The sequence below is a fragment of the Euprymna scolopes genome, chromosome 8 (genome assembly GCF_053919585.1).
Source record: "Euprymna scolopes isolate OS-2025 chromosome 8, ASM5391958v1, whole genome shotgun sequence".
Taxonomy (NCBI): domain Eukaryota; kingdom Metazoa; phylum Mollusca; class Cephalopoda; order Sepiida; family Sepiolidae; genus Euprymna; species Euprymna scolopes.
Window position 1 is genome coordinate 68,510,821 of NC_136489.1, and position 24,358 is coordinate 68,535,178.

Here is a 24,358-nt window from a genome sequence, read left to right on the forward strand (position 1 = left end):
AAACAATATCGTTTTATCACATATGTTACTTTTATATATCATGTCTGAATGAATCATTGATGTATATAGCCATGTTATATATCATTTTGAAGCGCGTTTTTCGCTATATTGAATCATGTTAATCGTTACCGTTATCAATCTTTTCATTCATTTTTGGCAGGCTTTTTGATAGCATGAACAAAATTCAAATCCGCACGATTTTCTTGTTCCAGTTCAAACTAGGCCGAAAAGCAGCCGAGACAGCTCGTCATATCAATGATGCGTTTTGCACAGGAACTACTAACGGACATGTGGCACAGCGATGGTTCAAGACATTTTACAATGGTAACGAGAGCCTCGATGATGAAGACGATCGTGGCCTGACAATTGCGTTTGATAAAGAACATTTGAAAGGTTTAATTGAAACCGATCCTCGCAAAACCATATGATAAGTTGCTGCTGAACTCGAGGTCGTTCGCTATTTAAAGCAAATAGGAAAGTCAAACTGTTGGATAAATGGGTGGCGCATGAATTGAACGATAATAAAAAAATTGTCGTTTTGAGGTGTCTTTTACGCTCCTTTTGCGCAACAAAAATGACCCATTACTCGAGCGGAGTGTGACGTGATGAGAAGTGGATCGGCACAGTTTTTGGATGCCAAAAACATCCACAACACTTCCCGAAACAGTAATTGCACACATAAAAAGGTTATGGTGACTGGTGGTCTGCGACTGGCCTCATCTCTTACAGATTCTCACCTGACTACAACTTGGATGTGTTCAAGTTCAACGTTAAAAAATTCCTAATGAACCGCCCCCTTAAGTAAACACTTCATCAAATCTCCACACTAACGTAATGTACTTGCAATAACCCTTATCCCTGAGTGGCTTCCAGGCCTTGATAAGTGGTGACTACTGTGTAAAAAAAAAAAAAGAAAAAAAAAGATTCTTGAATCCGAGCGAAACGATTACGGCGGAGAATTACTGCCAATAAATTGACGAAATACACCAGAAGCTTCAACGTATGTGCCTGAGATTGTCCAATATGTCAACTGACTCTGCAGGAGCTTTTTCAAGCATCGCGACAACTTCCGTCGCGAAAAATGCTTTAAAAGCCGAGATCATGCCGAATTAGCCTTCAATGATTTCATTGCTTCCAGAACTCCAGATTTCGATACTAATGGATTAAATAAACTTGTTTCTCGTTAGGACAACTGTGTCAATTCTTATGGTTCTTATTTAGATTAAGAAAGTTTATTATGATCTTTTGAATTAAGTAAAAAAAAAAAAACGATATTATCTTTGCACCAACCTAATACAAAATATCCTATTATCATGTTCCCGAATTTTGGAGATGATTTAACTTTCGATCTTCTTTATATGTATTTTGTTGAACTCAAGAATCTTTCTGTCGAATCCCGGGAATCGTAGGGACATGTACCGTAATGGAGAAATTACTTGGTAAAATTCGGTTGTAAAGTTACACTCTTCTGGAGGTTGAACGTTCAATCACGAGTGCGGCCGTCACTTAAAATACAATTGCGAATGACCAAGGACTTCAAAACAGCCATAGCTGACGAAATAAGAACATGCCATTCCCGTTGATTAAATAAAGGGCTTCGTCCGAAATTCCGTGCAGAACCCCGAGTTCGACGGAAAGATACTCAAATCTAACATAATACACTTAAAGAAAGAGCTTACAACTTTGTGAAAGTTATCATGACCACAGAACAAATACTTCAAAGGAAGAGATAATATATGTGAAAATCGGATTATGACAACCATATAGACATTACCTTATTCTCATGAATTGAATCTTTAAATATAATGCAGTAGTAATATTAGTTTCGTGTTTAGATAGACAGATAACAAATCACTACTAGTAATATATCTAAATACAGCATAACGAATGATATCCATACATAGATTATATAAATAAAAAATGAAATAAATAAAACATATGTAACATTTGCATACAAGAATATCAGACGTCACAAAATAGTTTTGATTGTTTTCATAAATATTCACGTGGGAACGTGCAAAATACTGAAACTAGCAACTCAGAATATGCCACGCTGTTTCCTCAGCATGGCGTGAAACTACATTAATTACTCTCAGGAAAGGTGTTTGAAAACTAACCAATCTACATCATCCTACGATTCTAAAATACATTTTTCTCACCTTTTTGCATTTTTAAGTCTCATATTTCATTCTTTTCTTTTTCTAAGCATGTTTAGACCAACTCACCCGAGAGAAAATGTGATTCGACATTTATTTCTGCTTCGAGTCTCAAGGTTTTATTACTAACTCGACCCCACGTTATAATTTAAAGAGAGTAGAAAGTGGATCTTGGGTTTATTTTCGGCAGCTTCATAACTTTCGCTTCCCTTATTATTTAGTCCTCACATTCCATGGTAGATGTTTCTGACAAAGGGAGAAAATCGATGTTTTTGGATCAGTATCTATTTCATCTAACACTTATTGTTGACAAGTTGTTTTTATTTTTTATCTTGAAGTAGCTTTTTTATCTCCTTACATCAAGTGGCTTCATACCTTGTCTGAAGTGATTTCCATAAAAAACGGTGTCCGGTGGTCATGGCCAAATTTGTAGTTGACATTAATTATTCTGACCGGACAGTACCAATCAGACTTTTATTTTTGGGTTAAATATAATCTATTATTTTTTGTTGATTTATTTACCAAATTTTATACAACGAATAAATTTTAACATGAGGCTTAGGCATAAATTTAGCTAATAAGAATTGATATGCTGTGAAACTCAAAAGTCAGTTTAACTATGGATGCAAAGAAAAAACTGTTACGGCACATCATTTTTGCTATTAAACGGCTTTTGTAACCAATTGGTTTTGCTCATCAAACAAGATTCGATAAAAAAAAAAAATTGCTCCTCCAAGGAGGCTAAATAGTAGAGCGACGACACGGACAGAACCCCGCCATGTTGACAGAGAGGCACAAATATTTAATAGCCTTCTTCTCGTAGTGATAGACGCATCTCACAGCATGCCGTTCGTTTCGCAGCTTTTCATTTTAAAAGTGTCAACCGGGCGGAAATCATTCCTTTAACGGCCCACAGCGAATATTTATGACTTTGATTGTTGTTGGACCAAGCCGACGTTTGCTTTTAAAAAGAGGAAAAGAGCGTGCGTGGTCGCGTTGTTTACGTCTATGGCAGGCGATAAATTATAAAGCAGGTCGGATAACAAATAATCGGAAGCAATCGATCCAAAGCACCATAACTGTTCAAAGGGGTCAACGTCTGAACTGAAACATAGAAACATTAATGGATATCACAGTATCCAGTATGTTCGTTCAAGAGTTTTGTCTTACACGTACTGTCTCTAGTACACGCCATGATCGTTAACAATTTCACAGTTCTATCAATGAGGATGTCAGAGATATTGCTACTAAATGCAGTAAAAGTTAACAAAAATAAAGAATAGATGCAAATATGGCATGTTCTGTAAAGATAGGATGATTCCTGATTTCGATACAATTGCCGATTCCGTTTCAAATTTCCGATTCGGGTACAATTAAAAACCTGTAAATAATTATAGAGTTTATTTTTATTTTTTTATTTTCGAATTACGTAAAACATGTAATATATGCACATATTATCACCAACGTAAATAGTACATTTACGATGGGATATATTGATTTAAGTTTTACTGGTAGCTTAAAATTAATAATTATTTATTACTTTGTCATTAATAATAGCAATGAAAAAAATAAAGTTTTAGCAAACAAAAACAAACAAGCAAAAACACGCATATACAAAGAATCGTTTTGGCATCGGAAAATAAAGACATTTGTTTCTGATTCCGATTAATCAGCACTAATATTTGATGCAATAAAAACAAAGAAACCTGATTTCTTGACTTTATATTGTGCATATAAAGCAAAGTCAAATTTACTTTATTTCGTACACGTTTGTAACTTTCTATCGAAAACCGCATATGCAAATCTGATTGATGATCAATTTAGGAAAATTAATTATTCGTGTTTTTTGAAACTATGTATATTTCACTTCCATCATTAATTTTTCCATTTTCTACCACCCCCATTCATATCCGCTTTCCAGCGGATATATACAGGACAGCTATTATTTATATATATATATATATATATATATATATATATATATATATATATATATATATATATGTATGTGTGTGTGTGTTAGCTATTTTATATTTTCAAACGTAAGGTAAGCTCTCCTTATATAAGTTTTTTTTTTCGTCTTGATTAGTAACTCCAAACAGTCCCTATTATATAAGATATTAACAGAATGTCATTTAGTGTCACCCGAACATTTCTCCGATATGGTTACGATAACTGTTGCAGCTAGACACAGGTGCTACTGAACTATGTTCATAAACGTTCACATGAATAAAAATGAAAAAAAAAGTAACATTTTTTTTAAATTTTTCACAATTATATTTCTGGAAATAAGTATCCTCCAAGATTTATATAAGAATTCCACTTGTAAGCATTTAGGTTTATTGTTACATGAACGGCTGTCCCTTATCATGTAAGTAAGCCATACTAGATAAGTGAAAATGATATTAGGATAAGGTTAGAATCGAACCATGTAGAGAAGTGTTAAAGATAATGGAAAATGGAATGTTAGAAATTCAGTCTATTGTTAATTCTATTAGAAATAGTTAAATATTGTTTGTGTCGGGAAAAGAGTTGATTGTCCATCTGTTTAGAAATCTGAATGTTAAAAATATCTATTAAAAGATGGACAAGGCAAATTAAAATATATATTGTTTAAAATAGGTTAGAATTATAATTGAAGATTCTTTCGTTTGCCAAAAGTGTGTTTGGACAAACACATGTAAAGCCACGTGAAAATTAATCACGTTTGAAAACACACTTCTGACGTTATAAACAAAGGAGATGTCTAAATATAGGATTCTATGGGTTCGGAGTTAGAAGGCGTTGATCAAACACAGTTGAAAGTCGACAGTTTGTGAAACCTCAAAGAATTGTCACAGTGGTCGTCATGATGTAATATATATAAATATCTTCTCATCAGGATTGTCATGATCATCGTTATGTATGTCCTCGTTTTATATGTCCCCAATATTGAACCCCTAATACATCATTATTTATAAAAATAGAATTGAAAATTTTATTTTTGTCAACTATAGAAGCATAAAGTAAATATGAAAATAAGCGCGTTGCGTGCGTTCAAATAGAATATGTCCTCGATAAAATCCAATTTGATAGATTGGATAACTGTCAGCAAACCAAATAGCCACCTGATTGTACCGCTGCTATGGCACACAGAAATTACTATTTTAATTACTTAAAACAAAACAAATGTTCAGAAACCAAAGCAACTAAATGGTTATAAATAACACGAGAGAAACTTTTGCCTTAATTGTTAAGTCTAAATTAGACGAGCAGAGGCTAGGTTTCCACGAGTTTGGGCGCATAACAGGGTTCTCAACAGATGTGTAACTTCTCTCTGAGCCATCATCAACACACCTGAGGTAATTACGACAACATCCGACAAAGCTAAACTCTTCGCCAAGAACTTTGCATCCAACTCCACACGCTTACCCCCTGAATTTTCTTTCAGGACTGATAATATTCTTAACGGCATATGTATATATACACGAGATGGTTCAAGAATTTTAATTCCAGCAAAGTAACTGGTTCTGATAACATTCCAATTATTGTGCTAAAAAGCTGCAAATAGAACTAGCTCCTATGCGAACAAAGCCGTTCAAACGTTGCCTTAAGGAAATGTGCCTTGAAACATCTCGACAGTCTTCAAACATCAAAAAATACTACGGATCAATATTCTGAAACTTGGTACAGACCAATCAACCTTCTATGTATGATCAGTGAGTTGCTTGAATCTGTAATAAATTGAGAAGTTGTAAACAACCTAAACAAAAAATATATTCAGCGACAAACACTATGATCTCAGTTCAGAAAAATCAATAGCTGATTTGTTGACGGTAATATCATACAAGATCAGTGTATTGGCGATGACTTCGTCTCTAGGACAGTAGCTCTTCACTAATCTGTCATTTGATAGAGTTTAGCATAAAGGTCTACTTCATAAGAATTGCAGCTATGTAATGGCTGAAAAAGTTTCCTTAGTCATAAAAACCTTTCTCTCTGATAGGTTTCTTAAATTAGTCGTTAATAGGGCGAAACCCGAGTCGCATAGTATTAATGCTGGTGTGCCTCAGGGATGTATCCTGGGCCCAACTCTTTTCCCGATCTTCATCAAGCCCATTCATCGATATCAATGCAGACGATACTACCATCTATGGCAACACTTCTAAGGCTGTCAAAAATTAGAATCTTTCTGATTCACTCTGCTTGAGCCTTGAGAGAGTGGTAGAATGAGGTGAGAAATGTCTAGTTACCTTTAATGCATCCAAAACCAAACTTCTATTTGTTCATCATCATCACTCATATCTCTACTTGGTCCCAGTTAAAATGAACATCTCCTGTCTTGAAGAAACATATTGTTTCGACAAACTTCTTGGACTGACTTTCACCCCTGACTTGAAATCGAAGAAGTGCATCAGATCAGTTGCCAAAATCACTGGGAAATGTTATGAGATCGTCCTATTGCTCAAGAAAGTATCATAATCCCGACGCAATTCTCCACCTGTGCAAGAGTCAAACACGTTCTACACCAAGTACTGTTACCACATCTGAGGTAAAGCTCCTAAGAGTACCCATTCCTACCTTAACAGGGTACAAAACCGTCTTTGTAATTTAGTAGGCGAATCCAAATTTGCCTTCTTACTTATTCTTTCTCCAAGAAGAGATGTCGTCAGCTTTTCTCCGCTCTGTCGTTACTTTTGTGGTAATTGCTCAGCCGAGTTAGGATTTGTGGTAATCTTTCAACTGAGTTGTGTTTACCCTGTAAAACAATCGCAACAAATACTCGTCCACATACAGCAATCAACAACAACTTCCCCCCAACTCTATCGGTGCCTAAAGCCAACCAAAAAAATCCACGAGATGAGTTCCTTTCCCATAACTGTCTGGCTGTGCGACGCAAAACATGATAGTCATCAAATTAAACGTGAATAAATTCCTATTGAGCCTTTCCTTTTAAATACTGTATGCCGCACTCAAGTTCCACCATAACTGATCATGTTGTATTAATATCTACCAAACACTTAACACTTATACTGGCGTGGCGTGTAAGCTTGCTAAGTGGGGACACCCAAAGTAAAAAAAAAAAGAATCGACTAGAGATTCAATTTGAAGGCGTTCTAAATTTTGTTTTCGCTATCTATTTATGCAATTTTTAAAGCATTAACAACATTTTAGAAATATGAAGTTAATCTTAAAACGAGTTGAAGTCTTATGACTTAAATGTAGTCCTGAAAGATACGATAGTTCTATAATTAGTATAACATAATTGTTGTTAAAATAATTAATTCATATTGACGCAGAATATTCTGCCACTTCGCTACAACGTAATCGTATTCTGGTTTTGAACTTGTACCATTTATTTTTTAAAGAATAACTGAGCAATTTGATTTTGAAGAAAATATCACACCAATAGAGCAACGTCTATTATGATTCAAATTGAGAAAACCTGAAAAAAAGATTGAAATATCTTATTGATTTTTGTCACAGTTAAAATATAATAAAAAAGTAAGACGTTTTTGAAATCAAACTATGCATTAAAAACGGATGCAACTTTTGTTCTAGCGCACACACATACACGCAATAGATGTATTTAGATACCGAACTCATTGTTTGTAATACTTTGGACTCTATTATAGGAAACATCTTAATCAAGAAATACATATTTTCATAAATACTTTTTATAAACTATATATATATACATATAATTAATATATATATATATATATATATATATATCTGTGCGCGTGTGTGTGTGTACGAAACTATTTATACAGTTGTTGCTCTTGTATAGATTTGTTCTGAAGTCATAGGAAATTGCGCGTGTTCGAGAATGAAATTGTAGAAAGCAAACGTTGATAAAAGAAGCTTTTTACGTCAATTTTAATAAACTATTTTAGGCTTCCTCCTTTCATAAAATTACGAAATTTTTATATAAGTCCATATATTTATATAAGAGTCGATGTCATGTGTTTAGTCCGTCACGTGTAAGTTTTAAATTGCATTTCCAACACTGTACGTGCGGACTCAATGGACGCGCCCCAAAAACCATTTTTGTTGGCGGATCGTCACTCTTCAATTTGAAATGTCATTTTCGTGGATCTTAATTACGCTTAATTTGGAATTAGTATCCATTGCACTCTCATGTTTTCATATAATTCTGTATCTAATATTTTTCCAAAATAATAAAAATACTATCCTTAGTTAATTTGTATATGAGGATATTTCGCAGAGAATCTATTGCTATTTGAGAAGCAGTATACACCTAGGAAAGTTGAAACGGCTTCCTCCGAAAGAACGCGTTTCATGGGAATATCAAATTCGAAAGCGGTGCTCAATCGCATGTACATTCTCGTTAGGGGAAAAAACGATGTTAGGTTTTGTCAGTTATTGCAGGAAAGTGCTGCCGTCCTCTTACAGTATCTGGATTCCCAAATATTCACCCACCTGGTACTGACCAGGCTTAACATTGCTTGGTGTGCCTTATTGTTAATTGTTGCTTTTCGGATATTTGCCCCCAATTTTGGCACTGGCTATTTTCGAAAGGTTTCATTCTTTGTACTTCCATAGTCGGTACGAGTCCGGAAATTACTATAATTTTATTTAAGGATACAAACAAACGCATTAACTAATATTAGATATCGAAAATTCATGAAGATATGAATAAGAGTAGTCTACCAAAGGAATTGATTGAAAAAGTTTTATTTGTCTCTTTTTAGGCAAATTTGATTTTGATATCATTTTTATCGATTACGAACCCAATTCCTATTCATTGTAATTTCCGCTTCTTATGAACGAATCAAGAATGAATAATGATAAAAAAAAATTACAGCTTGTGTACAAAAGGTTTCTTTGTTGAATATCCGATAAGCAAGATGACCAATGTACCACAGATAGAAATGAAGGAAAAAAGAACTCAGCGGAACCTGTTATTCTTCCTAGATATGAAGTGACTGAGTCAATAATCACTGTAACAAAGAGATAGTATGGTGTAACAGAATTCACTTTTACAACTTCTTTTTTTTAGTTCGAAACATGGGATCTAATTCCAACCAGACGATTGTTTGCGCCTTTTAGTGCCCCTTCCACAGAATATTTTCGTGAAATTCTGACCGGGCAAAGAATCTGTCAATTGACGCATGCCAGTTCAAAATAAACAGTTCTTGATGGGAATGAGTTCTCGTGGCTGTTTCATGTGTATTTTTTGGAAGCAGAAAATTATTTAACTCTGCCATTCACCTACAACTATTCTACTGCCAGTGATTTTTGGAAAACTTTAGAATATTTCGGATAGCGCAGTTTTATGCATATTTTAAACTCTTAATCTCTGCAATATTTTCTTTTTGAATACTGAAAATTCTTGGACATGGATTCTATTTTAATATCCTCAACGGAATTTAAAATTTTATATACTTTTTAATGTATTAAATTTGCAGATGTCTTTAGTTCATCACATACGAATTGAACTGGCTTCCCGTAAATAGGAATAATCAATTCACAAGCTGTCGCCAGTCGCTTGTACATCCCTTTTAGTGGTGTATTATAAAATTCTCCGTATAAATTAAATTGCTTTAGTTGCTGCAGCAAATGTGCAAAGCTCAATCCATTTGATATTACTGTCTATTCCAACGTAAACTTATGGTTCACATGTAATCTTAACTATGGTGTATTACATTTTGGTAATAATTATTTTTTTATATGCGATGCTTTTACTGTTAGTGCACAGCGCCATGCGGTAACTACATATTTCTTAATATATGAAACAATTTTAATCAAATAAAAATAACCTCAAGTTAGAAATTTAATTATTAAAATGTTAAGATAACCAATAATGAATTGATTTTATTTTTTATTTATTTATCTTTTTACTCACGTTCACCCCAAACAAGGCATATCGCTACTTGGACATAATGGGCTCACAAACCTAGGAAAAATAAACATTTTGGTTTACGTTAATCTAAACTTCTGTATATCAGTACAGTCAGGGAAGCAGGTATTAAGAAGGAAATTCCAAAGGCTAGCTGTTCGAGAGAAGAAGCTCTTATGGTAGAAAAAATTCTGGGGAATTGTTTTTATACATTTATTTGAGATATCTTCAGAATTTATACGTACTCTGTGAACTCACTCTTTTTACAATGGTAGAAAAACGTCTAATTCCGTAAGGAAATTAACAAAACTACTCTTCACTATGATTATCAGCGACAAATTGAAGCTCAAATTGTTGTATAATGGATCCGATGTGGACAGGCTGGCAGTTGTGGTCAGAGCGATATAAAAAATTCAGAATTTGAGCTCATTGTTTTTTAGACTAGATATATTAGCATAGACCAGTTGTTTTTTTTTATCAAAATTGTCATAACAATGTTAGAGGGATGAGTGGAACACGAAGAGCAGTTGTTGACATAGCGTGATGTCGGCAGATTGCTACGTCCCAAAACGGTTCGTGGAACGCAATTTTGATGGAAGATTCAAACGAGATCGAGAACCTGATCCTGTGTATCAGAGAGAGCAGATAAAAAAAAAAACTCTCTCTGGATCCCAGAAAAAATTGATCCGGTAGAGTTCTCCGAAAAGCGATGAGAAGAAGCTAATGGCGGATAAGATAGTAAAAATAGACCCCACCTTCCTTCTAAAGTAACGAGAAACGACGACGGGTCTTCGACCATAGTAAATTCATTGTGACTGAATAAAACCCAGTTGCCCAGAAAAGAATAAATATTGCTACTGTAGAGAGAAAAGCTTTTGTTTCCAGATGTGATGACCCACTGGGCATAAACCACTCAAGGACACAGGCAAGAGGCACGAGAACAAGATATAATAGGTACATGTGGTCTCGCCTTTATAAAACCTTAGAATTTTTGATGCACAGTAATTGTGAACATTTATACAATGCAACACAATGTCCTCAGTTGTCAAAAATTATCGTCCTCAATTCATTATTTTTATCGTCATGGTTATCCTTTGCATAAAACTCTACTTTAGACCCAGCAAACCACCCCTCCCAAATTTTCCTTTGCAGACAACTGATACTAGATGATCTGAAAATCACCCCTTCTCAAGTATATGATATAAAAAAAACTAAACACTTCAGAAGCATGTTTACAGGAATTCTGGCAAAATAACTGATCCATTAAATTATTGTCCGATTGACCCCCTACCTATTTTCGCCCAAATATTTGAGTCAATAATTAATCACGCTATAGTCCACCATCTCACAGCTGCTAAACTTCTGTCCGACGAATAGTATGGATTTCGGCAAGTTCGTTTTACTGCAGATATGCTTACTGTAAAATCTGAACGTATATACCATGCACTTGATAAGACAGTAGCCCTAAATATATCTAAGGCTTTAGACAGAGTATGGCACGGTAGTCTTCTCATAAAAATCAGATCTTATGGTATTATTAAGAGAAAAATCCAGATTCTCCTCCATAGTCGTATGTCAAAACAATATTATATTACTGCGGGCGTAGTTCAGGGATTGATCCTTGGACCTTTACTATTCCTGATAAAATTGTCTCTGAGATGTATTTCCTGACGACACCACGCTCCATGACATACACGAGGGGGAAACGAATGAACACATATCCAAGGAAATAGTGGAAATTATTTCCTTTAATAATTACAAAAAATCTTCTCAACCACTAATAGCCATGGCTAATGATACATTATTTATAAGTACTTCGTCTAATCTCCTTGGCCTTATGTTCACAAGGAACATAAGTTGGAATGGATACATTGAGGACATTGCTAAGGCTGCTGCAAATAAAATAGGCTTTCTCTACCGTACTAGAAAGTTACTTACGCCTGATAGTATCCTGTACCTCTACAAGAACACCATTCGCCCATGTATGGCGTGTTGTTGCCACATTTGAGCTGGTGGATCTGCTACTAGTCTCTCATTCCTAAATAGTGTTCAAAAGAGATCTCATAGATCCCAAACTGTCAGTTAAGCTTCAAACCTCTGTCCCAGCGACGAAATGTTACATCGTTCTGCCTGTTTTACAAGTATTTTAATGGTAAGTATTCGGACGAACTACAAGCCTTTGTACCTCTTTGTCGTAAATATCCCCGACAAATTCGAAAAGTAGCAAACCCTAACCCTTATAAAGTAGACGCCCTTAGATGTCAGAAAGCCTTATATTCCAATAGTTTATTCCCTAGGACTGCTAGATTTTGGGATTCCCTTCCCGGTTCTTGCTTCCCTGACTGTACTGACATGCAGAAGTTCAAGTGTAATATGAAGAAACATCTTGTTACTCAACTCATACATAGTATCTCTGCAATTATGATGGCCAGATCGTAGCCCCCTACATCAAAGTGGCACTGTGCCTTGTTTGGGGTTAAAATGCAATTTATAAAAAGTTATTTCGCAGATGGAAAATTGAGGGATCAACGTGCGAATCGGTTAAACCGCTTCATAGCTAATAACCCGTTTATTTCCTTCTTTATTGTTACAGTAAATAACAGTTAATTCTCCATTCTATTTTGAACCACAGAAATGTTACATCTTCTAGTAAGGAACAAACCTAGAAAATTGTCAAAATTTGTATGTAACGAAAATCAATGAAAAACATTATTTTATCACTGTTTTTTGTTACATTTATATTAATTGCATGGTTCGTGAGTTGGTTTTCGTTATTTTTGGCTAATAATGTTGCATGAATTATTTTAGAAACTATTCGAATTTCGTATTATTTGAAATCTTCGGGCTACTGTCGTCATCCTGAATGTTATTAAAATAAAAATGGCACCCAAGATGAGAAAAGTATTCTTAAAAGTCAAAATAAAACGAATAATCATTCGTCATGTCATAAATTAAAAAATGTAATATTAAATTAAAGGTGAGAACAGTAGTCGGAAGAATCCAAATAAGGTGGATAATCACGCCTTATCTAAAAAATTCAGCATTCGGATTGCGTTGCACAAACTTCTGAATGTAGCAATAAGTCTGGACAAATAAAAACGTGACAAACTAATGGCAGATCATCTCTTAAAATGTTTGTTTGGACGTAACTTTTATTAGTCTTTACAATTTGAACGTCCAATGATGAAAATGTAATTTCAAACTAACGCGTGCCCGAGCAACCGTCGGGCATCGGCTATTATAGAAACACGTGAACGTATTTGAAATAAAAATAAAATTGCGAAATGTTATAAATACAGAATTCTAAAATAGTTGATTAAATTTGACGCAAATAGTTTCTTCATTAAATTTTTCTTTTTGCAATTTTAAACACGCACAGCAAATTTCATTTGACGTACAATTGCAGAAATCCTTGTGTGTATTTAGTACGAAATGTTATGTCGGGTTTTCTGAAGTAAATGTCGATTTCAAAATGTTTAACATTTAAAATTATATTTGAGATGTTTTAATATCCATGAAAAAAATTACTTTATTTATTTCATTTGTCTTGGTGGATTTTTCCCCAAACAAAGAACGCATTCAAGAGTATTCTGACAGAAGTGTGCAAGTACAGTACTAGATTCTCTGCCAAACACAAGTATGTGATAGCGTAATTGACATAAAGCAGGCACAAGAGACACTTTCTGTAACAGAGCGCATATGAAAATATCACCAGTAGCGAAGGATGGATGTCAAATGATTGTATTAGCAGCAGCAACGTTTGAGCGCGTATGCAAATTATGAAGTGTGCGCTAACTGGCACACAAAGGAAAAAAGAACACCACGTGGTCAGGAAGTAAACAAAATCCACGCTGAAGGAGACGGATTTGTAAAGCGACTACGAGAATGGGCCGGCTGTGGCTAGCTTGCGGTCGGAAGAAAGAGAAACGCTACAGAGTAGATGGGCATGTGGCAACGAGAGACTTTTAATCGGCGCCGAGACGGAAGAATATCGGTAATAAATGCTTTGTTAAAAAGTAAAAATGCTGACCTGGATATCCTATTTATTTCTTTGTTTGTTTTTCTTTGCGACGTTACATTTATTTATGTTCGTTTGTAACGGCCACATTACATTTCTAGTAAAGTGACTATATTCCGATAAATTCAGGATTATTAAAGTCGGTATTATTTTGACTCTTCGGACTTCTGTTCTTATCTTTAATGTTCTTTCGACAACGTTTCAACGGATTTAACCTCCGAACTTCTTCACGTGTATCTTGTCCAACTCGGTAATCTTTCTGAGAAACTCTGAAATCTTCACCGAATTTCAAACGGAACCCTTTGTTTAATACAATGTTCAGACCTAAGTAATTCACAATTGTCATGGTTGATGGAATAAGAACATTCTACTCTGATGGATTGAATAAAGGGATTTATGTGAAAATTCCGTGCACATTTCTGAGTTCCACAGAAAGATTCCCTAGATCGATAAGATAGACCTGAATAAGGTCGACCGAAACAATGTAAAAATAAAACTCAAGATGAGAGCAGTAGTCCGAAGAATTCAAACAATACAAAGAAGTAATCATTATCTAAAAAAGTTAGAAACGTCGAGAAAGCTTCCAAAAGGTTTGGGGCATTATTAGTTAGAAGATGCGATTGGTAAACGTGCGTGATGTAGTATAGGAATTTAGCACGGCCACTGAAGTAAGTCATTTATCGTGAATTGTTCAATTAAAGAATTACTGGAAAATCATCTCGCACAATCTTTCATGCACTTCAGAACGAACATATTAGAGTTCACATTACCAATAAAGATAGTAAATATCTTAGAAATATCTAGCCATTATTAATTTGATAGTCCCCTCAGCTACATACATAGAAAACGGCGCTGTAAAACCTGGCATAGTGATATAAGAAAAGAAGAAAAGAAGGAGAAAGTAGCAACCCTAGTTAAACTCGTTCCCAATGATTCTTGCTAAAACAGAGTTGAAACGGAGAGGTCTTATATATATATATATATATATATATATATATATATATATATATATATATTTTTTTTTTTTCAGGTTATTCAATGCCGAATCCAGTGATTTTGAAGAACAATTTTTTAATAGAATATATCTGTTTTTATCAAGTCGATTTCTATTTAACCCATAGTTCGGACCCTAAGAGGTACTACCATTCCGGGTCAAAGTGGATTTGGGAGCAATGGCAATTAAAGGGTGGCTCCACACTCCCCAAAGCCCGAAAGCTGGGGCCTCACCATCGGATATAGTTTAAGGTCATGCCCAGAACCTATACATACATACATACATACATACATACATACATACATACATATATATACATACATACATATATATATATATATATATATATATATATATATATATATATATATATATATATACTACATAAACTGTAATCCTAGAAAGACCTTCATTATTTTAGTAATAATAGAAGTAGCCTTGCAGATGAAAAAAATAGTATAAGAGAGACACAAACAATTTTTCCTAACGGACGGTTAGGATCATTAAAATAACTCTCCGTTAAGGTTTCTGAAATGTCCGGCATCCGATAGGATGCACCACCCGCAGCAAAACCAAAATGATAAGACAGTTTAAAAAAGGGAAATAATATGCGCGAAATATATACGCCTCCCCCAGAGCACAGGACAACATATTACAATTACTTTGAAAGTTGAAAATCATTTTAAATGGATTAAGATTTTAAACGAATTAAAAGAGACATTTTATGATCATGACATTAAAAAGCTTAATGAGCAATGCCGACCATATTACAGATTAGATAGCTATGAATAGATCCGTCTGCTATCTATGTGGGTAACGTCTTCAGAATGGAATAAATATTTCATTATCAAATGGCATTATGTAGAACGACCCATTCCAGGGATACAAATTAACATGCTGACCCTAATTTAGTCTCAGGTCAATACAAGATAAACATTCAATTCTGAAAATCTCCCAATTCACATTTAGGAAGAATAATTCGAATAAATTGACAATCATGTTAAACAATAAGATACTACAGATAAGACAAAAATGTAAAGAATTCTTTCTATTCCATGATAATTATCTATATTTTTGGCACTAAAATATCCAATCTTGCTTGTACATACATACGTAGGTACAAAGGCTGTATTCTATTTAACTATAAAGAGGTGGATACCTTATCTATATTTTTGGCACTAAAATATCAAATCTTTCTTGTACATACATGGTAGCTTGCTTCAGTTTTGATAGACTATGCATACCCACTATAATGGTGGCTGGACATGGAATTTTTGTGGCAATGGTTGCGCGATCTCCAATTACACCTCTTCTGAGTTGGCGTTGTTAAATACCAGTGGCAAGTGGAGTTCGAGAGAGCACATACAGCGTCTGGTACTCGCCGGGCCCAACGTTGCTTAACTTCGGCGATCTGACGATAACTGGTGTGTCAATGTGATCATGACATATATGCATATACATTGTACATACATACATAGGTACGTACAAAGGTTGACTTATGTTATTTAACTATAGGGACGTGGATGCTCACACGAATAATCTTATGCTCAAACCTTCACCCGACAATATACGTAATACGAGAACAGAAAATTATGCAAAAATATTTTTCCCTCTTTAATTCAATTCAAATGACAATACGTTCCGTCATCCATGACTTGTTCGACGTCGTAAGTAATTCTCAATTGAATTTGTAGTGTCGCCTACACCGAGGATTGAACCTTCAATATCCGAATTTTACCGAGTAAATAACACACAAGATGATAATAGTATTTAAAGAATCCACATTTTTTAAATTACATTTTCACTCCAAGCAAGGCACATTGCCACTTTGATGTAGGGGCTCCTATCAGGGATATACGCTACAGGGGTACTATGTGGGGAGTTGGGCAGCAAGATGTCGGTTCGCGTTACATTTGAACTTTTGCATGTCAGTACATTTGGGGAAGTAGGAACTCGGAAGTGAATTCCAATGTCCAGCGGTTCTGGGGAAGAAACTACTGGAGTAGAAGGCTTTCTTAAATCTAGGTATCTCAACCGGGAAGATGTGGGATTTTGCTTCTTGTCGGGTTTGTCGAGGGTATTTACGTCGAGGGGGTACAAGTGCTTGCAGTTCGTCAGAGCATTCACCATTAAAATACTTGTAGAACAGACAGAGGGATGCTACATTTCGTCGATGGGACAGAGGCTGAAGCATAGATGACAGTTCAGCACCTATTAGGTTGGCGACTCTCTTTTCAACCTTATACGAATGATACACTCATCATCTAAAAATTCAGAAACGTAATTAGTTAATCTAAATAATAAAACAGGCGCATGCGCAGTATTGAAGTATGTAATGAACATAAGTAATGACAAAGTTACATCGTCGTTTTTAACGGTGCGGATACATTATTTATTAAATGACATATACTATTTTTTTTTGAGTTGGCAGATATGTTAATCGGTTGAGGAAAGCTTTGTTCTTATTATATGGTTTTAACTATGACTTGCTTTCACAAATTGCCCCGCTTTAAAGCGAATGGCCAACGTTGGGAATAATTGGTTGGCACATTTTGTTCCTAGCTATATAGTTTACTTAATTGGACAGTTTTCTTTAGAAACAACGTTGGTCTTATTTATCTATTTCAAGATGTCTATTCGCTGTAATCGATTTGCTTCTATGTATGCATGCAATTAGATAGGTACAGATAGGAGATTTGTTCAGCAATACGTTCAGGAATAAAGGATTAGATTTCCGTGTTCGAATTGTAACATTGTACACCTCTTTTTAGTCGCGTGCAAGCGACTCTATACGTCACTCCGTCGGTCGGTCGGTCGGTCGGTCTGTCGGTCTGTCCGTAACATTTTGTGCTTGCCCTTTTTGGTTAAGATCAAAGGTCTGTTGTTAATAGATGCGGTTCTTAGCATTTTAAGATTGTCTTGGCCAATAAAAGTGTAGTATCTGTTCCGGCAGATACTGCAAGCAAAGACCATATGTGGGGGCAACCCCACATATAAGACCTTGGTCAATGTAGGGGCAACCCTTCATACCAATTGTCACTATCCAGCTCCCCTATTCCCCGGGGAGTTGGTCCCCATTTCCCCTTCACCCCTCACATTAAAAATCGGCCTTGTGCCTAATTTGCTCGGTGGGGGAGCAAATAAATACCATCTGTTCCGGCAGATGCTGCAAGCTATGACTAGCAAAGACCAGATGTGGGGGCAACCCCACATACCTGACCATTAACCAGCTCCCATTTCCCACCTCTCGGGAGCTGGTCCCCTTTTTCCCTTCCCCCTCCCTTCACTCCTCACATTAAAAATCGGCTTTGTGCCTAATTTGCTCGGTGGGGGAGCAAATAAATACCATCTGTTCCAGCAGATACTGCAAGCAAAGACCATATGTGGGGGCAACCCCACAGATAAGACCTTGGTCAATGTAGGGGAAACCCTTCATACCAATTGTCACTATCCAGCTCCCCTACTCCCCGGGGAGTTGGTCCCCATTTCCCTTTCACTCCTTACATTAAAAATCTGCCTTGTGCCTAATTTGCTCGGTGGGAGAGCAAATAAATATCCCCCTTTTCTTGGCCTTTTAGCCAAGATCAAAGTGTAGAATCTGTTCTTACTACATGATGTACTTATGTTTGTAACTTTGTGATATAAAGTGGGAGAGCACTTTTCTGTATTAATTTAATGTAAAATGATCACCCACTTTACAACCCGTCAGTGTCAAAGCCATTTAAGTCATTCTCCAGATCATTCAAGTTGTTTTTGACGAATTCCAGTTTTTTTTTTTTAAGAATTTCATGTCAATCCTACATTCACGCATTCATTCATTACACAAGAGCACGCGACTAATAGCTATCGACCTTGTTTTTTAACGGTGTCGTTACATTGTAGACTTAGATGCAAGGAACAGAAAAATGGAAAACAATCGACTCACTTTCTTATTATTTATGATGAATAAAAAGAACCAGATTTTATTGATTAATTTTTCTTACTCATTCATCCCAAACAAAATATGTTCCTACATAAACGTAAGGGGATACTGCTTGAGGCCATGTTTACAGGGCACTATGCAAAAAATGAACGAGATGTTGGTTTTATATTACATTTAAATTTCTGCATATCAGGAGTCAGAGAATCAGGAAGCAGAGAAGAAATTCCAAAGTCTTGCAATCTGAAAACAGTAACCTTTCGGCATCTAGGAACCTCAATTATGAAGAGGGGGATTTTGTTACTAAACGCGTTTGTAAATCGAGTGGGTACGAATGCAACGAATTCATCAAAGCACATTTAATTGAAATACTTGTAATACAGGCAAAGGGATACAACACTGTGGTGATAGGACAGGGGTTGGAGCTTGGTTCATAGTGCGGAACCTATTAGATTGGAGACTGTTTTGGATCATTCTAAGATGTGCCAACAATATCTTATGCCTACGATAATGTTGGCTTTCCAGAGATACAGAATACTCTCAGATGTGAGTAATTTTCTAGCACTGTAGAGGTAATTTGCCCTCTTTGCAGCAGTTTTGCAATGTCCCCAATGTTTTTGTTCATATAGTCTGTGAATATTAAGTCTGTGACTTTTAATGAAGAGCTTTCATGCAGATTTTTTTTATTAATCATGGTGGTTGAGACAGCTTTTTGTAATCGTAAAAAGAAAAAAAAATGTTACGGCTCCATTTCATTAGGAACTGGATGTCGTTTTCTATTGGTTCTATATTAATTATGAGGACGGTTTGTGACAAATGTTGATTTCGATTTGAAGCCGATAATGTTGTAGTTTGCAAAGAAGCCGTCCTATAGTAACGTGTTTAACACATGGGAAATGCTATATTCATGAAAGTTTCGTTTAATGTTATACACACTAAGAAAGAACGTGTGGAGATCGTTCCAAAAGTAATGCCTCTTATCTTTTATTTCGCCCAAATGGATCAGAGGGATTACAAATTGTATTGGTATGAGGACTTAATTTATGCATTCGTGATCTGAAAGCGTCATCTCTCTGTTGCAGATATTGACGGTGTGAGACTATAAGAAACAACTTCTGTCATGTACGTGCGTAAGAAGCGTGATCGAAGTTCTTGTAAAAGTGAATTGAGAATGGTGGTGACTATGTAGAAAAATATATTATGGAGCACAAAAGGTCGTTCGGTTTCATTGCACTTCTCTTGTCTTTGTAGCTTATCAACTTTTTTAAATTAAGAAATGGGATTTACTTTTAAAACGACTCTATTTTTGTAGATTTTTGTTAACTATTAAAATATATAGGCTTATTTCTGCTCTTATCCATTGCGAATATACCGTTAGCTATGAAAAAGAAGATATACAACGAGAAATCGTCAAACAAATAAATAAAGAGAGATAATACTAACAGCTATCTGGTCTGTTTAATTCTTTCTGCGCATGTGTGTTTCTCTCCTAAGTTACAGGCGTTCGTAGCACGTTTTTTTTTTCATTCTCTAACTGTCTATTCGACGATCTATAAGCATGTAACTGTTAGCGTAGAACATAAGAAGAATGTTTACGAGAACAAGCAATAATTATAAAGCCACATTGGCGCTTAACGGATATTTCTCCGTCTTGTGTATTTGGATTTATGAAAAAAAAAGAGAGAGAAAGAAAACCTTTAAAAATATATGATGATGTGTCAATCTATATAAAGCCAACAACACCTAATATACACAGAAATAAATAACTGCGGTCAAATAATAGAGGTTCTATTGCAAACTTTATGTTCAATTTCATTTTTAATGTGCCTAGGAATGCTAGAGTTTCTGCAGGTTAAATATATATTAATGTTCAACTTGATTAGAATACTAGTAAGGTCCCCGGCGTTTCCCAGGTGTTTGGAGGTATATGTTGAGCAAGAAAAAAAAAGTGATAGTAGGCAAGCAAGCTCGAATCCGTACCGCGAAGGAAGAAAAGAAAGTAACAAAAAAAAACGCGACGTCTTTGCCGTTGCGTCCATCGCTAAACTGGAAGTGGCGAAGGTTTAAATTAAGGCTAGACAATCGAAAAGAGGAGATGACTTTCGAAAATGTCGGTGATTAAAGCGACCCCACCTTGTAGAAAGTGCCCAGTTGAGGGTGAAGGAATTAATGTTTTTAGCCAATTTTTCTATATTCGTAGTTCGAAGGGTCGAGCTTAGAAACGATACCAATCTCGTGAAAATTCATCGACAGTTACTGTTTTCAGATTGCAAGACTGTGGAAAAGTTTAGGCAGACATACATACATACATACATACATACACACATTTAAACAGATAGGTGATATTTATATTATACACTAGCATGGGTAACCGGCATTGCCCGGGTGTTTGGAGGTGTGTGTTGAGCAAAAAAAAAAAATTGTAGTAGGCTGGCAGGCTCGAACCCGTGACACGAAGGCGGAAAAGAAAGTGGAGGTGTGTGTAAAGGTGTTGGTTGAGAAAAAAAAAAAGAAAAAAAACCCAGGAAATTGCGAGCGTAAAAAAGAGTGGTAGTAGGCAGGAAGGATCGAACTCGTACCGCGGAGGAGGAAATATAAGTGAAAAAAAAAACGTGACGCGTTAGCTGTTGCGCCCATCGCCAACCGGAAGTGTCGTAGGTTTAAATTAAGGCTAGACAATCGAAAAGAGGCGGGGACTTTCGAAAACGTCGGCGAAAAAAGAGATCCCACCTTGTAGAAAAAATTCCCAGTTGAGGGTGAAGGAATTAATGTTTTTGGATAATTTTTCGGTCTTGTCGTCTGAAGGGTCGAGCTTCAAAATTATACCGATCTCGTGAAAATCTGTCGCCTCTGTGGAAAATTTTTGCCAGGCATATATACATACATACATACATTTAAACAGACAGGTCAGATTTAGATTATAGACTAACCTGGGTGCCCGGCATTTCCTGGGTGTTTGTAGGTGTGTGCTGATAAAAAAAAACCTTGTAGTAAGCAGGCAGGCTCGAACCCATGACGCATAGGCGGAAACGAAAGTGGAGGTGTTTGTAAAGGTGGAGTTTAAGCAAAAAAATAAAAGAAAGGAAAATTGGCAACGCAAAAAAAAAAAAGTGATAGTAGGCAGGAAGGGTAGAACCCATACCGCTAAGGAGGAAAAGAAAATGAAAAAAAGTGACTCGTTAGTTGTTGCGCCCATCGCATAACCGAAAGTGACATAGGTTTAAATTAAGGCTAGACAATCGAAAAGAGACGTTGACTTTCGAAAATGACGGCGAAAAAAAGCGACCCAACCCTGTAAAAAAAAATGCCCAGTTGAGGGCGAAGGAATTAATGTTTTTGGCCAATTTTTTTATTTTGTCGTCCGAAGGGTCGAGCTTCAAAATTATACCGATCTCGTGAAAATCTATCGCCTTTGTTAAAAGGTTTAGGCAAAAATACATAAGTACATACATACATACATACATACATAAATACATATTATAGATGTGTTGAGTGCTAAATCTAAGAGGTTAACTAACTTGTTTTTAAATTATTTTATAAGTTTTAAATAGTTCATGTAATCTCTTCCTAATTGTTTCATACCATAGATTATTAGATCTAACCGCAAATAAATCATTCTTAATGTATACTTTATCTTCAATGATTCAGCTTTTTAATGCAAGAAAAATGTGAATATCTTTTGGGATGCGGAATTGATAATTTATATTATTTGCATTATTCAGACAACTGTTCACATCTTGGGTGCTATTCGACCAACGTTTCAACCGATAAAATCTTCGACCTTCTTCAAGTGTATTTTGTCGAAATCAGAAATCTTTTTGTTGAACTCGAGAAAATTGCATGGAAAAGTAAACACCAAGGACCCGTATCGTAACGGACTTCCCGAAAAGATGCTAAGCATGCTACCCCCGTGGATTATCGCCCTATTAGCATCCTCCCACTTTTCGCCAAAAATATTTGAGTCCTTAGTTAATCAAGCCCTAGTCCAACACCTAACAGCTGCTAAACTCCTGACCGACAAACAATATGGATTCAGGCAAGCCCGTTCAACAGCAGAAATCTTAACTGTCGTATATACCCTTCACCGGACAAAACAGGGGAGGGTAAAGCGATAGCCTTTGATATATTTAAGGCTTTTGACAGGGTATAGCAAGGAAAATTAGATCATATGGTATCACTGGAAGAATACACAATATAACATCCACATCTGTGGTGACTTCAACGTCCATAACGTGGAATGGCTGACCCATTCAAATAAAACAGATGATGAGGGGAGGATTTGTCATGATTTTGCCATTGCTTATGACCTCATTCAGATTGTTCGCGAACCCACCCGTGTGCCCGATACACCCGGTCAATATGCAAGCCTCCTAGACCTTTTTCTCTCAACTTCCCCTGAGCTATGTTCATGTTCCGTTCATTCTCCTCTAGGATCCTCCGACTACTCCGTCGTATCAGTTAACATAAAAACGAAATGTAAGAAGCCCCCAGACGTACCGCTCCATCGTACTGTATACCGATACTCTATAGCTGACTGGGATAGCTTCCGTACATTCATATCTGATTTACCTCTGCACTCCATGTTTAAAAATGAAGTGTCCTCTATAGTATCGGATCTGACCGAATGGTTAATTGTAGGCATAGACCAATTCATACCATCTAAAAAATCCCAACAAAAACCTAACAGCCAGCCATGGTTCTCCCCAGAATGTGCTGCTGCCATTGTGCACAGAAATCACTTTTTCCATAACTACCAACGTAATAGATGCACTGAGACTAAAGCTGCTTTCAGGACTGCCAGCAACCGCTGTAAAAGAGTAATAAAAAATGCAAGAGAGCTATATGCCCAGTCTGTTAAATCCAAGGTAGCTAATCAGCGGCTTGGTTCCCACCAGTTTTGGCAAATAACAAATAGGATCCTGAACAGAAGTGTGCGTTCTATCCCACCCATTATCAATGGACCAGAGGCCATCTCGTCAGCGTCAGACCAGGCCAAACTATTTGCAAAGAACTTTGCAGCTAATTCTACCCTATGCTAATTCTACCCTATTCTAGCCTTGATAAGTGGTGATCACTGTGTAAAAAAAAAAAACTTTTGAAGTTAGAGGAAAATCCAAGTTGTCCTCGACGGTCGTACATCTAAACAATATGATATAAATGCGGGAGTACCCCAGGGGTCTATACTTGGACTTTTATTGTTCCTGCTATTCATAAATGATCTCCCTGATAAAATTGTTTCGGAGATGGGTATATTTGCTGATGACACCACCCTCTATAGCAGGCGTGAGGGGAAAACAAATGAACACATATCTAAGGAAATGGTAGAATGACTAGAGGATGACCTCCAATCTGTAGTGGAATGGGGACTAAAATGGATTGTCACATTCAATGCTGCCAAGACTAAACTTGTTTGCTTCAATAACGACAA

The 24,358-nt window shown here is 36.0% G+C and overlaps 1 long non-coding RNA gene and 1 pseudogene across 1 annotated transcript in view; one reads left to right on the top strand and one right to left on the bottom strand.

Annotated features, from left to right (window-relative positions):
• Nucleotides 1-24,358, bottom strand: part of LOC145283602 (uncharacterized) — an 812,117-nt gene that overhangs the window by 170,216 nt on the left and 617,543 nt on the right. The window lies entirely within an intron of this gene.
• Nucleotides 18,570-18,706, top strand: LOC145284315 (U2 spliceosomal RNA; annotated as a pseudogene).